The sequence below is a fragment of the Bombina bombina genome, chromosome 3 (assembly GCF_027579735.1).
Source record: "Bombina bombina isolate aBomBom1 chromosome 3, aBomBom1.pri, whole genome shotgun sequence".
NCBI classification, from domain to species: Eukaryota; Metazoa; Chordata; class Amphibia; order Anura; family Bombinatoridae; genus Bombina; species Bombina bombina.
Window position 1 is genome coordinate 460,552,647 of NC_069501.1, and position 14,381 is coordinate 460,567,027.

Consider the following 14,381-nt stretch of genomic DNA (forward strand, 5'->3'; position numbering starts at 1 on the left):
ACAACATACAATGATAAGTTTGCAACAGTAAATGCACGAAAATCATTCGTCAATAAACATTGTCAAATATAAAAAAAGTAAGAAAAGACAGAAACAAAAGAAAATACAACAATGCCTGACAGCAAGTAAGCATCTCAAACCTCTAATTTTGTGGATATTATATTGTAACTGGCTGACTAGTTAGAAGGCCACTCATGGGCCCATTAGCTACAGGAAAATGAAAAAAAAAAACAAATGGTAGCCAGATTTGCGGCCTCATTTGGGCCTAAGGATAGCATATAACAATCAGCAGGTGAGCACCGCTTATGGCATTAGTTACATGCATGTTAATATAGGGGAGGGAAAAGGGCATTAGCAATTGACTATATAATAACTAATGGAAGCTGTGGACCCCAAAGGATCCTTTTACAACAGTGAGGTTAAAGAAACATTATAGTTAGAGAGAGGGACTTTGCATAGATAAACTAATGGTTGCATGGGCTGTATAAAATTCTGAATGTCAAGGACAGCCAGGGCTACAAAATAAATCTAAGCTGGACAGAGCTGTATTTTAAGTGAGGTCTGCAAGAATTTTACCCATGTGAGATAGTCAGACCAAACAAAACTTTATAACCTGACAATACATCTCTTTTACTATACAGGGAGTGCAGAATTATTAGGCAAGTTGTATTTTTGAGGATTAATTTTATTATTGAACAACAACCATGTTCTCAATGAACCCAAAAAACTCATTAATATCAAAGCTGAATAGTTTTGGAAGTAGTTTTTAGTTTGTTTTTAGTTATAGCTATTTTAGGGGGATATCTGTGTGTGCAGGTGACTATTACTGTGCAAAATTATTAGGCAACTTAACAAAAAACAAATATATACCCATTTCAATTATTTATTTTTACCAGTGAAACCAATATAACATCTCAACATTCACAAATATACATTTCTGACATTCAAAAACAAAACAAAAACAAATCAGTGACCAATATAGCCACCTTTCTTTGCAAGGACACTCAAAAGCCTGCCATCCATGGATTCTATCAGTGTTTTGTTCTTTTCACCATCAACATTGCGTGCAGCAGCAACCACAGCCTCCCAGACACTGTTCAGAGAGGTGTACTGTTTTCCCTCCTTGTAAATCTCACATTTGATGATGGACCACAGGTTCTCAATGGGGTTCAGATCAGGTGAACAATGAGGCCATGTCATTAGATTTTCTTCTTTTATACCCTTTCTTGCCAGCCACACTGTGGAGTACTTGGACGCGTGTGATGGAGCATTGTCCTGCATGAAAATCATATTTTTCTTGAAGGATGCAGACTTCTTCCTGTACCACTGCTTGAAGAAGGTGTCTTCCAGAAACTGGCAGTAGGACTGGGAGTTGAGCTTGACTCCATCCTCAACCCAAAAAGGCCCCACAAGCTCATCTTTGATGATACCAGCCCAAACCAGTACTCCACCTCCACCTTGCTGGCGTCTGAGTCGGACTGGAGCTCTCTGCCCTTTACCAATCCAGCCACGGGCCCATCCATCTGGCCCATCAAGACTCACTCTCATTTCATCAGTCCATAAAACCTTAGAAAAATCAGTCTTGAGATATTTCTTGGCCCAGTCTTGACGTTTCAGCTTGTGTGTCTTGTTCAGTGGTGGTCGTCTTTCAGCCTTTCTTACCTTGACCATGTCTCTGAGTATTGCACACCTTGTGCTTTTGGGCACTCCAGTGATGTTGCAGCTCTGAAATATGGCCAAACTGATGGCAAGTGGCATCTTGGCAGCTGCACGCTTGACTTTTCTCAGTTCATGGGCAGTTATTTTGCGCCTTGGTTTTTCCACACGCTTCTTGCGACCCTGTTGACTATTTTGAATGAAACGCTTGATTGTTCGATGATCACGCTTCAGAAGCTTTGCAATTTTAAGAGTGCTGCATCCCTCTGCAAGATATCTCACTATTTTTGACTTTTCTGAGCCTATCAAGTCCTTCTTTTGACCCATTTTGCCAAAGGAAAGGAAGTTGCCTAATAATTATGCACACCTGATATAGGGTGTTGATGTCATTAGACCACACCCCTTCTCATTACAGAGAGGCACATCACCTAATATGCTTAATTGGTAGCAGGCGTTTGAGCCTATACAGCTTGGAGTAAGACAGCATGAATAAAGAGGATGATGTGGTCAAAATACTCATTTGCCTAATAATTCTGCACTCCCTGTAGGTGTATAATAGGTGTAATGCTACTGGGGTCCTTCTGGCACCTTTAAATGACTGATAGTTTTCACTTTTAATTACATCTCTAACTGTCTCCACTAATAGTGGACACAATACTATAGTGTGCAAAGGAAAGAAAATTGTCCTGTGATATACCTAGACTAAGCTGCATGCACCCACTTGCACCAATAGAATAATAGAAGATTATAGTTAAATAAGCAGGTATTGACAACCTGAGGTACAAATAATATAAACGTGGGCAATATATATCTTGGGAGCACACTAGTTGTAGCTCTTATCAGGAGTCATACGGCTAGATTTAGAGTTTTGTCGGTAAGGACCCGCGTAGCTAACGCTGGCTTTTTTCTGGCCGCACCATAAAAATAACTCTGGTATTGAGAGTCCACATAAAGGCTGCGTTAGGCTCCAAAAAAGGAGTGTAGAGCATATTTAACGCTGCTTCAACTCTCGATACCAGAGTTGCTTACGGACGCGGCCAGCCTCAAAAACGTGCTTGTGCTCGATTCCCCCATAGGAAACAATGGGGCTGTTTGAGCTGAAAAAAAAACTAACACCTGCAAAAAAGCCACGTTCAGCTCCTAACGCAGCCCCATTGTTTGCTATGGGGAAACACTTCCTACGTCTGCACCTAACACCCTAACATGTACCTCGAGTCTAAACACCCCTAGCCTTACACTTATTAACCCCTAATCTGCCGCCCCCGCTATCGCTGACCCCTGCATATTATTTTTAACCCCTAATCTGCTGCTCCGTAAACCGCCGCTACTTGCATTATCCTTATGTACCCCTAATCTGCTGCCCCTAACACCGCCGACCCCTATATTATATTTATTAACCCCTAATCTGCCCCCCTTAACGTCGCCTCCACCTGCCTACACTTATTAACCCCTAATCTGCCGAGCAGACCGCACCGCTACTATAATAAAGTTATTAACCCCTAATCCGCCTCACTAACCCTATAATAAATAGTATTAACCCCTAATCTGCCCTCCCTAACATCGCCGACACCTAACTTCAAACATTAACCCCTAATCTGCCGACCGGAGCTCACCGCTATTCTAATAAATGTATTAACCCCTAAAGCTAAGTCTAACCCTAACACCCCCTAACTTAAATATAATTTAAATCTAACGAAATTAATTAACTCTTCTTAAATAAATTATTCCTATTTAAAGCTAAATACTTACCTGTAAAATAAATCCTAATATAGCTACAATATAAATTATATTTATATTATAGCTATTTTAGGATTAATATTTATTTTACAGGTAACTTTGTATTTATTTTAACCAGGTACAATAGCTATTAAATAGTTAAGAACTATTTAATAGCTAAAATAGTTAAAATAATTACAAAATTACCTGTAAAATAAATCCTAACCTAAGTTACAATTAAACCTAACACTATACTATCATTAAATTAAACAAAAAATACCTACAATTACCTACAATTAAACCTAACACTACACTATCAATACATTAATTAAATACAATACCTACAAATAACTACATGGAAATAAACTAACTAAAGTACAAAAAATAAAAAAGAACTAAGTTACAAAAAATAAAAAAATATTTACAAACATACGAAAAATATTACAACAATTTTAAACTAATTACACCTACTCTAAGCCCCCTAATAAAATAACAAAGACCCCCAAAATAAAAAATGCCCTACCCTATTCTAAATTACTAAAGTTCAAAGCTCTTTTACCTTACCAGCCCTGAACAGGGCCCTTTGCGGGGCATGCCCCAAGAAGTTCAGCTCTTTTGCCTGTAAAAAAAAACATACAATACCCCCCCCCAACATTACAACCCACCACCCACATACCCCTAATCTAACCCAAACCCCCCTTAAATAAACCTAACACTAAGCCCCTGAAGATCATCCTACTTTGTCTTCACCTCACCGGGTATCACTGATCGGTCCTGGCTCCAAAATCTTCATCCAACCCAAGCGGGGGCTGGCGATCCATCATCCGGTGGCTGAAGAGGTCCAGAAGAGGCTCCAAAGTCTTCATCCTATCCGGGAAGAAGAGTATATCCGGACCGGCAACCATCATCTTCCAAGCGGCATCTTCTATCTTCATCCGATGAGGACCGGCTCCATCCTGAAGGCCTCCACCGCGGACCCATCTTCATCCGGCGATGTCCAACTGAAGAATGACGATTCCTTTAAGGGACGTCATCCAAGATGGCGTCCCTCGAATTCCGATTCTATCAGCCAATCGGAATTAAGGTAGGAATATTCTGATTGGCTGAAGGAATCAGCCAATCAGAATCAAGATCAATTCGATTGGCTGATTCAATCAGCCAATCAGATTGAGCTTGCATTCTATTGGCTGATTGGAACAGCCAATAGAATGCAAGCTCAATCTGATTGGCTGATTGGATCAGTCAATCGGATTGAACTTGATTCTGATTGGCTGATTCCATCAGCCAATCAGAATATTCCTACCTTAATTCCGATTGGCTGATAGAATCCTATCAGCCAATAGGAATTCGAGGGACGCCATCTTGGATGACGTCCCTTAAAGGAACCGTCATTCTTCAGTTGGACGTCGCCGGATGAAGATGGGTCCGCGGTGGAGGTCTTCAGGATGGAGCCGGTCCTCATCGGATGAAGATAGAAGATGCCGCTTGGAAGATGATGGTTGCCGGTCCGGATCTACTCTTCTTCCCGGATAGGATGATGACTTTGGAGCCTCTTCTGGACCTCTTCAGCCACCGGATGATGGATCACCAGCCCCCGCTTGGGTTGGATGAAGATTTTGGAGCCAGGACCGATCGGTGATACCCGGTGAGGTGAAGACAAGGTAGGATGATCTTCAGGGGCTTAGTGTTAGGTTTATTTAAGGGGGGTTTGGGTTAGATTAGGGGTATGTGGGTGGTGGGTTGTAATGTTGGGGGGGGGTATTGTATGTTTTTTTTTTACAGGCAAAAGAGCTGAACTTCTTGGGGCATGCCCCGCAAAGGGCCCTGTTCAGGGCTGGTAAGGTAAAAGAGCTTTGAACTTTAGTAATTTAGAATAGGGTAGGGCATTTTTTATTTTGGGGGTCTTTGTTATTTTATTAGGGGGCTTAGAGTAGGTGTAATTAGTTTAAAATTGTTGTAATATTTTTCTTATGTTTGTAAATATTTTTTTATTTTTTGTAACTTAGTTCTTTTTTATTTTTTGTACTTTAGTTAGTTTATTTCATTGTAGTTATTTGTAGGTATTGTATTTAATTAATGTATTGATAGTGTAGTGTTAGGTTTAATTGTAGGTAATTGTAGGTATTTTATTTAATTAATTTAATGATAGTATAGTGTTAGGTTTAATTGTAACTTAGGTTAGGATTTATTTTACAGGTAATTTTGTAATTATTTTAACTATTTTAGCTATTAAATAGTTCTTAACTATTTAATAGCTATTGTACCTGGTTAAAATAAATACAAAGTTACCTGTAAAATAAATATTAATCCTAAAATAGCTATAATATAAATATAATTTATATTGTAGCTATATTAGGATTTATTTTACAGGTAAGTATTTAGCTTTAAATAGGAATAATTTATTTAATAAGAGTTAATTAATTTCGTTAGATTTAAATTATATTTAAGTTAGGGGGGTGTTGGTGTTAGGGTTAGACTTAGCTTTAGGGGTTAATACATTTATTAGAATAGCAGTGAGCTCCGGTCGGCAGATTAGGGGTTAATAATTGAAGTTAGGTGTCGGCGATGTTAGGGAGGGCAGATTAGGGGTTAATACTATTTATTATAGGGTTAGTGAGGCGGATTAGGGGTTAATAACTTTATTATAGTAGCGGTGCGGTCCGCTCGGCAGATTAGGGGTTAATAAGTGTAGGCAGGTGGAGGCGACGTTGAGGGGGGCAGATTAGGGGTTAATAAATATAATATAGGGGTCGGCGGTGTTAGGGGCAGCAGATTAGGGGTACATAAGGATAATTTAAGTAGCGGCGCTTTGCGGTCGGCGGATTAAGGGTTAATTATTGTAGGTAGCTGGCTGCGACGTTGTGGGGGGCAGGATAGGGGTTAATAAATATAATATAGGGGTCGGCGGTGTTAGGGGCAGCAGATTAGGGGTACATAAGGATAACGTAGGTGGCGATCGGCAGATTAGGGGTTAAAAAATTAAATCGAGTGGCGGCGATGTGGGGGGGCCTCGGTTTAGGGGTACATAGGTAGTTTATGGGTGTTAGTGTACTTTAGAGTACAGTAGTTAAGAGCTTTATGAACCGGCGTTAGCCCAGAAAGCTGTTAAATACTGACTTTTTTCTGCGGCTGGAGTTTTGTCGTTAGAATTCTAACGCTCACTTCAGACACGACTCTAAATACCGGAGTTAGAAAAATCCCATTGAAAAGATAGGATACGCAATTGACGTAAGGGGATCTGCGGTATGGAAACGTCGCGGCTGAAAAGTGAGCGTTAGACCCTTTTTTGAGTGACTCCAAATACCGGAGGTAGCCTAAAACCAGCGTTAGGAGCCTCTAACGCTGGTTTTCACGGCTACCGCCAAAGTCCAAATCTAGGCTATAGTATGTTATGGGTCCTATAGCTGGTGAGGAATTAAAAGGAGTCTAAATGCTTAGTTACCACAGGTAGAAAATATAAACATGAAGCATAGGGCATGTTATCAACAAGATCAAATTGGTATGAGTAGAAATGACATTAATATTTGTGTCCTAACCAAGTGCTGTGTAAAGAAGCGATATCAAGAGTATATCATCACCTAGTAACATATATATAGATCTAACAAGATGTACAGTACTTATACTAAACATTCTATTTTGTCTTGAGTTTATAGATTGTGTACTCATATATCATAGGCATGGTATTATATCTACATTTGGTAATAAACATATCTCTACTGTTAAACATATATACATCTTGACAGTCACATCCCTTTATAGAAATATAAATATGACATGGGGGTATAAACAAAATAACTCTATCTTGTTAGTTAACTGAAGTAGACCTATGCATCAAAGAAACTATTATCAGACCTCATAGTTATTATCAATATGTTAGTATAGACTTCATATCAAGTTAGAGGTGACTCTTACGCAGAATAAACTTAAAAGTAAAGTAAAAGGAGGACGTTCACCTTAATTCCCAACATAACCATATTCCCAACTTAATACAGATCTGAGGTGACTAATTGAATGATGACTGGCAGGTAGGTAAGATAATGCAGCTACATATGTGTATAAAGATGTCCCTTGGAGGCTGTAAGTATCTAACATGTATAACTCTAATGTACTAGTGGGATAAGTGTCACATAAACTAAAATCTCTTAGCAGACCTTAAATATCTATTCAGCAAATAGGTATATACTGATGCTCAGAGGAGAATGAGTTATAGAAGCAGTATAGGCTATAATAGCCCTTATATGGGGTTCCTGAACAGGGAGACTCAAGGTATAATTAGTTCTAAAGATGTAATATTAATGTATAGCATCTGACCAGTCATGTGTACGTAGCCCCTAGGTTAAGCAGGACAATTAATACTAACAACAAGGACCCTTATTCAAATATCAGACTTAACAGTCATCATAGAGAAATGGGGAGCTATAGAGCTAAACAAGACAGCCCGCATATTTGTGTTGAAATAAAATATAATGACAAGGACAATGAAGTTGCTTGTGGGAAGACCTAGGTGAAAAGGCCTCCATTTGGGAAGGGAGTGTGGATCCAGTAACTCAGTCCTGTAAATAGGTATTAATTTAGAGAGTTAGTATTGTCTTGCGGGGGGCTGTAAGATGCATATAGACTGTCAATACAAAAGAGAAGTCACCCAATTCCCCTCCGGATGTAAATAAGCTCGCTGCTGAAGAGAGAAAGACTCAGGATGGAGAACATGATGAAAGGGCGCTGCAGAAGGGACTCTCCTAGGCAAATCAGGGCTGCAGAGGATGAAGCTTGCCGAAAAGTATGAGATGTCAGGCACACATTGGTCTCTGCAAGGAAGGGTGCCACATAAACAGGTAGGTCTTCACCGGGTCAGTAGGTGACTCGGTATAACACAATGGGCATTCTAAGCCTCTGCTTATTTGACGCAGTAACTTGACTTCTCTCAGCTCCATGAACTGCACCTCCCCCTGAAATATGGATGATATAGCACTGCAAGAACCGAGTTGAGCACAGGGGGATGACAGCCCTCCAAAGCAAGTGGTGAGTTCCTGCTGCCTCAGCGATTTCTCAAACTCCAGTAAAGGATCTGTCGTGAGAGGAATGCAACACCCACCGACTTTTTTTTACCTCCTAGTAACTTCTTAATATCGTTACCACTCTGCCCAGTTAACCCTCAAACCGGGAGAGGGGGGGGGGGTAGATGATGTTGAGAGATGGGCCGCAGCAGTCCTTCTTAGTCAAGCTGGATTATAGCCTCCGTTAGGTGAAATCCCTATGTAAGTGGATTTAACAGTCTCAGTATTGGTTCCTAGTAAGGTGGATGACGTTATAATTGCAAAAAGCTGAATATATAGTGAATAAATAACTCAATTTTTGTAGATAGTGAGGAGAGCCAAGTGAATATGCGACTGATCCTGTCTGCGACTTAATCCCGCCCCCCTTTTTTTATTTTTTGTAAACTTATTTATTTTTATTTTTTTAACTTTAGAATGTATTAGTTTAGGTAATTTGGGTTAATTTAACGGGGTGTTAGGTTAGGGTGCTTAGTTATTTAAATAGTTATTTGAGTTGTGGGTTTTGGCGGTTTAAGGGGTTAATAAGTTAATCAGATTTATCTGTAATTTATGTTTAGGGGTTAATAGGGTAAATAGGTTTATTGCAATGTGGGTTTTTTTGCGGTTTAGGGGTTATTAGTTTAATTATGTTTATTGCAATATTTAAGACAGTAGTTCATTATAATTATAGTATTGCTACACCTGTAACTTAAATATTTATTTAAAAGAAGAGTTATAAAATAGGTTGTTTCTACATCTGTAGTTTAAAAAATAATTAGACTGCCCTCCAGGCAGTCTTATCGACTAGTATATATATATATATATATATATATATATATATATATATATATATATATATATATATATATATATATATATAAACACACACACACATTATAGAATTTTGTGTTGTGATGTTTTGACAATGACAAATTATACTAAAGTTGTGAAATCAATGGTATTTGTATTTAAAAAGAAAAAACAACACTATTATTTAACCCATTTGAGCTGGGGCATTATGGGTATACAGAGCATGTGGCCACAACCTTTTCCATTACCAATAGTGGGATTTTAAATGTTCTCACACTGTAAACCATGCTATGGTAAAATGGAGTGCTTTCTAGCATTGAAGCTATTGAGATACTTCAGTCAAACAAAACTGTGAGTTCTTACTGCAATGTTTTAATGGTACTTTGGATACCCAATGGTACATTTGTTCTACAGCAACATTTGAATAGTAGAAAGAATGTCAAGGGGAACATTTGCTGTACAATTTGAATGATAATAATCAATCTTTTTTACTAATCTGTAAAACCAAGTCTGGTCCAGGAAAGCTGTTACAGGAACAGTAAACACTTTGAGATTATAATTGAAAGTGCTTAATTATACATAGTAACCAAAACAGTTGCCCCTTTCCTGTCATTTGTGTCTGAAAATTGTTGATTTTCCAGTCCTGGAAACTGAAAGAGCAAATAACAGGCTCAACAAACCTAACTCTGTTATGCTATTATTTCTGCTGAAGCCAATCAATGGAGATTTTATTAAAGGGATAGTAAACACCAAAAATGTTACTGTTTAAAAAGATAGATAATCCCTTTATTTACTATTCCCCAGTTCTGCATAACCAACACTGTTATAGAAATATACTGTTTACCTCTGTAATTACCTTGTATCTAAGCTTCTGCTGACTGAACCCTTATCTCAGATCTTTTGTCAGACTTGCATTTCAGGCAATTAGTGCTGACTCCTAAATAACTTCACGTGCATGAGCACAAGGTAATCTATATGAAACACATGAACTAATGCCCTCTAGCTGTGAAAAACTGCCAAATGCATTCAAATTAGAGGCGGCCTTCAAGGGTTTATAAATTAGCATATGAGCCTACCTAGTATTAGCCTTCAACTAAAAATAACAAGAGAAAAAAGCAAGTTTGATGATAAAAGTAAATTAGAAAGTTGTTTAAAATGACATGCCCTATCTGAATCATGAAAGTTTAATTTGAACTTTACTATCCCTTTAATACAATGACAGTGACAAAATATGTCTTCTGTCCACATTGGTTCCTCCAAATAAGGAAAGTTGTGGGTGAAGTTTTACTATTGAAAAACAATTGTTGCAAACAGGGTGTTATTTTGTTCTAATAAAATTCAGACACTGCTGAAATGTTAATTTACTGGTAAACTGCAGATTTTTTTTGTAGTTACAAGAAGTTTACTGTCATCTAGTTCCAGTTTAAGGAAACAAATTATAACTATACTAGTCCTAAAGCCCGTGTACACGGGCCATTTTTTGCAGTACAGCGGTCCCACCCCTTGCTCTCTCTCTATCCCCCCTCTCTTTTGCTCTCTCTTTCTCCCCCTCTCTTTTGTGCTCTCTCCCCCTCTCTTTTGTGCTCTCTCCCCCTCTCTTTTGTGCTCTCTCCCCCCTCTCTTTTGTGCTCTCTCCCCCCCTCTCTTTTGTGCTCTCTCCCCCCTCTCTTTTGTGCTCTCTCCCCCCTCTGTTGTGTTCTCTCCCCCCTCTCTTTTGTGCCCCAGCATCTAGCCCCGCCCGCGTCACGCCTGGCCCCTCCCACGTCGCACCCGCCCGGCCATGCCCACTCCACCACACAACGCCAGATGCTGCCAGGTCAGTTGGAAGGCCAGGTGTGTTTGTCCTCGAGCGCAGTCTCTACTGCGCATGACAGCTTTGGACAAACACATTTGGCCTTTTATTATATAGGATGAAGAATATATCCTTTACCTTTATCACATATTGGTGTAGAACTGACTGGCATTCTCTATCCTTAAGGGACACTGAACTCAAATTTTTCCTTTCGTGATTCAGATAGAGCATGAAATTTTAAGCAACTTTCTAATTTACTCCTATTATCAAATTTTCTTCATTCTCTTGGTATCTTTATTTGAAATGCAAGAATGTAAGTTTAGTTGTTCTTGCTGATTGGTGGATAAATTCATCCACCAATAAAAAAGTGCTGTCCAGAGTTCTGAACTAATAAAAAAGCTTAGATGCCTTCTTTTTCAAATAAAGATAGCAAGAGAATGAAGACAAAATTGATAATAGGAGTAAATTAGAAAGTGGCTTAAAATTGCATGCTCTATCTGAATCACAAAAGAAAAATTTTGGGTTCAGTGCCACTTTACTAAGATCAGGGCTTGCAAACTTTTTGCAGTATTGTTTATTTTTTCCATCTGCTAGATGTGTTTGCTGCAGGGTTTTCTCAAACATGAATTTATGACATGAGCAATTAACAATATAAATTTCATTTTAAGTAGTGTCAAATAATGATAATGGTCAAAATTAAAATGTATTTAATTAGATTTCAATTTCAAATAGAAGCATTTGTTGCACTATATTTCTATCAGCAAGAATGCTTCTAGTGAAAGTTATGGTTTTAGCAGCATACACACATATGCTGTGAGCAGAAGGGAGCCTACTCAACACAGGGCCCTGGTACAAAAATTGTAATATACATGCTTCTCTGTATAATGATTTTAAATATAAAAATAGATAGATAGATAGATAGATAGATAGATAGATAGATAGATAGATAGATAGACACGCATACATATATATATATTTTGTGTGTGTGTGAAAGGGACACAAAGTCCAAAAATGTATATATATAAAATGAGTAAACTGCGATATACTAATAGTGAACATGCTGCACTGTATAATGATGTATCTATACACTAATGAGTATGCTGCACAGTATAATAATGATTACTATCTATACATTAATGAGTATGCTGCATAGTATAATAATGATTAGTATCTACAGGGAGTGCAGAATTATTAGGCAAATGAGTATTTTGACTACATCATCCTCTTTGTGCATGTTGTCTTACTCCAAGCTGTATAGGCTCGAAAGCCTACTACCAATTAAGCATATTAGGTGATGTGCATCTCTGTAATGAGAAGGGGTGTGGTCTAATGACATCAACACCCTATATCAGGTGTGCATAATTATTAGGCAACTTCCTTTCCTTTGGCAAAATGGGTCAAAAGAAGGACTTGACAGGCTCAGAAAAGTAAAAAATAGTGAGATATCTTGCAGAGGGATGCAGCACTCTTAAAATTGCAAAGCTTCTGAAGCGTGATCATCGAACAATCAAGCGTTTCATTCAAAATAGTCAACAGGGTCGCAAGAAGCGTGTGGAAAAACCAAGGCGCAAAATAACTGCCCATGAACTGAGAAAAGTCAAGCGTGCAGCTGCCAAGATGCCACTTGCCACCAGTTTGGCCATATTTCAGAGCTGCAACATCACTGGAGTGCCCAAAAGCACAAGGTGTGCAATACTCAGAGACATGGCCAAGGTAAGAAAGGCTGAAAGACGACCACCACTGAACAAGACACACAAGCTGAAACGTCAAGACTGGGCCAAGAAATATCTCAAGACTGATTTTTCTAAGGTTTTATGGACTGATGAAATGAGAGTGAGTCTTGATGGGCCAGATGGATGGGCCCGTGGCTGGATTGGTAAAGGGCAGAGAGCTCCAGTCCGACTCAGACGCCAGCAAGGTGGAGGTGGAGTACTGGTTTGGGCTGGTATCATCAAAGATGAGCTTGTGGGGCCTTTTCGGGTTGAGGATGGAGTCAAGCTCAACTCCCAGTCCTACTGCCAGTTTCTGGAAGACACCTTCTTCAAGCAGTGGTACAGGAAGAAGTCTGCATCCTTCAAGAAAAACATGATTTTAATGCAGGACAATGCTTCATCACACGCGTACAAGTACTCCACAGCGTGGCTGGCAAGAAAGGGTATAAAAGAAGAAATTCTAATGACATGGCCTCCTTGTTCACCTGATCTGAACCCCATTGAGAACCTGTGGTCCATCATCAAATGTGAGATTTACAAGGAGGGAAAATAGTACACCTCTCTGAACAGTGTCTGGGAGGCTGTGGTTGCTGCTGCACGCAATGTTGATGGTGAACAGATCAAAACACTGACAGAATCCATGGATGGCAGGCTTTTGAGTGTCCTTGCAAAGAAAGGTGGCTATATTGGTCACTGATTTGTTTTTGTTTTGTTTTTGAATGTCAGAAATGTATATTTGTGAATGTTGAGATGTTATATTGGTTTCACTGGTAAAAATAAATAATTGAAATGGGTATATATTTGTTTTTTGTTAAGTTGCCTAATAATTATGCACAGTAATAGTCACCTGCACACACAGATATCCCCCTAAAATAGCTATAACTAAAAACAAACTAAAAACTACTTCCAAAAATATTCAGCTTTGATATTAATGAGTTTTTTGGGTTCATTGAGAACATGGTTGTTGTTCAATAATAAAATGAATCCTCAAAAATACAACTTGCCTAATAATTCTGCACTCCCTGTATACACTAATGAGTATGCTGCATAGTATAATGATGATAAGTATCTATACAGTACACATATATTGACCACATAGGCAAACACCTTTATATAGATTGGTTGCTAGGGGCCCCATCCAGCACTTGCTACTTCTTTTGTTCCACCAATTAAAGAGACAGTCTACCATAGAATTGTTATTGTTTTAAAAGATAGATAATCCCTTTATTACCCATTCCCCAGTTTTGCATAACCAACACAGTTATATTAATATACTTTTTACCTCTGTGATTACCTTGTATCTAGGAACCTTCTTCCAGCCCCCTGATCACACGACTGTGACTGTTTATTATCTATTATCTTAAATTTAGCATTGTTTTGTGCTAAATCTTAAGTAACCCCCTGTGCCTGAACACAGTGTTATCTATATGGCCCACGTGTACTTTCTGTCTCTTTGTGTTGAAAAGAGATCTAAAAAGCCTGTGATAAGAGGCTGCCCTCAAAGGCTTAGAAATTAACATATGAGCCTACCTATGTTTAGTTTAAACTAAGAATACCAAGAGAAAAAAGCAAATTTGATGATAAAAGTAAATTGGAAAGTTGATTAAAATTAAAAGTCCTATCTGAATAATGAAAGTTTAATTTATACTAGACTGTCCCTTT